Genomic DNA, 2,512 nt, shown 5'->3' on the forward strand with positions numbered 1-2,512 from the left:
GAACAAAAAAACCCAAACAATTAAAAAAACCCACCTTGAACTGATGTTTCAGCTTTCTTAGAACTTGCAAACACACCAATAATCTGATCTCTTCGACTCCTATATCTGGCAGGGATGAAGGGGTGGGTAGGTAGGGGCTGACCTTTCTTTTTCTGGGTGTTACTTCAGTTTGTTTTGCAATCAAGAATATATATGTGAGGCTTTAAATTATATTTAAAAACAGTCATTCTAGACCAATTACAATGGTGAGTGCACAACCTTTCATGATTCGAAAAAAATCAACCCCAAAAGTTCACAGTGTTGGCCACTGCTTAGAGGCTGTTGCTGGAGTTGCCTTATACAATGTTACTGAGCTCTCGAAAGAAATTGCAAAACTTAATAAAAAATAACTCTTAAAGAGTGCACAGCCAGGGAGGTGTAATTACATTTTCTCTGCAGTCAGTGCCTGAGAGTTTAATAGCAGAATTCAGGCCGTTACACACTACAGAAGAGAACCCAAATTAAAAATCTGGTTATGAGTAGGATATTTTTTTTTCCAATGTTTGGGGGAAAATATTTCTCCCTCTGGTCATAAAGCCTCATACAGAGCCAAAAAAACCTGTTGATTTTTTTTTTTTAATCAGTTTTTTGTCTTAAAAGATTATGAGTGAAATTCCAGTGCAATAATTCTGTAGAGTGTAAAGGTGCCTAATTGCTGGGAAAGCTTCTGCACTTAGTGCTCCTATTGAGACAGAAGTGCAGAGTCCCAGCATATTAATAAGTGGCCCCTGTGAGATTCAACTGCCTTGTAATTATTGAGCCACCAGTTCTGGGCAAAATAAAAGCTGCCAGATGTTTTTCTTCTGGGTTTTGGATATTTGTGTACTTCACCAGAAAACGGCAGATTTGAAAATTGTATCAGTAAATTATGCTGTGATATATCTTTAAAGTGAAAGAGCAAAAGTTCTATATATCTTTGTGCTTTTTCATTCTGGCAGTAGAAAAAGGAGAAAAGACCTTCCCCCTTTTTTTTTTTTAAATTTTAATCTTTTTTTTTAAATTCCCAATTATATTCCAAGGAAGTTCAATGCAACAGCTTCCCTCTTGCCTCATAAACTTAAAGGGCTATCAATAACCTAACAAGATCTGGTGGCTGCTACCTTTTTATTTAGAAATGCTGGGTAAATAAAGGCAAACACATTAATTCCCATGTTCATTATTAAACCAGAAGATGGCTGGTGTTGTAGGATCAAGGATGGAGCTTGGACTCTTGCAGACTATTTGTCTGGTGCATCCTAAAACTGGAGTGGCTGTGGGACTGGCTGATCTAAGGAGGCACATGTGGAAGGGTGGCAGGTGATAAACTGGAAATAGTAACTGAAAGGGGAGAGCCCTTGGCTGGCTCCGGTGGGTGAACTGTGGCAGTTCAGCTCCTGAAGTTCTTTTCCGTTCATTGTTCTTGTGTTCTGCCTGCCCAAACACCAAGTTGGTCAGGAGTCCAGGGAGTAGTTTAGGGGAAAGGCTCATGGATCTTCCAAAATTTAGCAGTTGAATCATAGAATCATAGAATCAACCTGGTTGGAAGACACCTCAAAGATCATCGAGTCCAACCCTACCGTCGTCACTAGAAAATACATTAGAAGTTCTTCAGCCAGCTGATTGAGGAGTTACTTTATTCTCTCCCAAAGCAGTGGCTTCCCTCCTATGTCAAAAGGCTGGTTAAGTTATCTCCCTTTTGCTTTAGGATATGTGTGAAGAACATCATGAATCTGGAGGAGCAGGATGTAAACTCTTGACTCTTCAGCCTAATGTGGGGGAGAGGAGTTTGTTTTGGTGGGTTTATTTTTAAACTTCAGCATGCAGAAGCCACACTCAAACAGACCTAATTTGTCAGGCTTTGCCTGATAAAATTTGTATATGTTTCATTGTGCTGGGCCAGGCCTCAGGGCACAACCTGGGCAAACTCCCTGTGTCTGGGTGCTGTAGTAGCTGCTGGGGTGTTAGGGAAGCTGAGAGCTTGACAAAAAAGGATGGAGGAATTGAAATCACTGTGAGCTGTTTGAGACAATCTAAGCTGAGAATTATGGCAAGCCAAGACCTGGCAGTAAATAATGCTCTTATTTCTCAGGCTGATTTTTACTTTTTTTGTATAATACATTTAGGTTAGGAGATTGGAAGGAAGAAAAACTCAACAACTTTTCCTTGTTTTTCTTTTTCTCCTCTCATTCCTAGCAGCCTGCTGGATCCAGTAGACCTCTCATTCTTAGCCACAATCTTCAGTCTCCAAAACACACGTAGATGCAAACTCCTATTTAATCTTCCTAGCTAAACTATAATTAGGATAAAATCAACTTACTCAGAGCTGATGCTTTAAAAGCAGTGTAGGTGTTTCTGGACTCCTATCACTCTGCTGGGTTCAGTGGCATCACCTCTGATGAAGTTGGTGTGACTGAAAGCAGCATCAGCCCAGTTCTTTGATTCAGGCAATCTCCACTGGGTCACAGCTCACATTTGAATACAGATGCAACCAGAG

The sequence above is a fragment of the Acanthisitta chloris genome, unplaced genomic scaffold (genome assembly GCF_000695815.1).
Source record: "Acanthisitta chloris isolate BGI_N310 unplaced genomic scaffold, ASM69581v1 scaffold29333, whole genome shotgun sequence".
NCBI classification, from domain to species: domain Eukaryota; kingdom Metazoa; phylum Chordata; class Aves; order Passeriformes; family Acanthisittidae; genus Acanthisitta; species Acanthisitta chloris.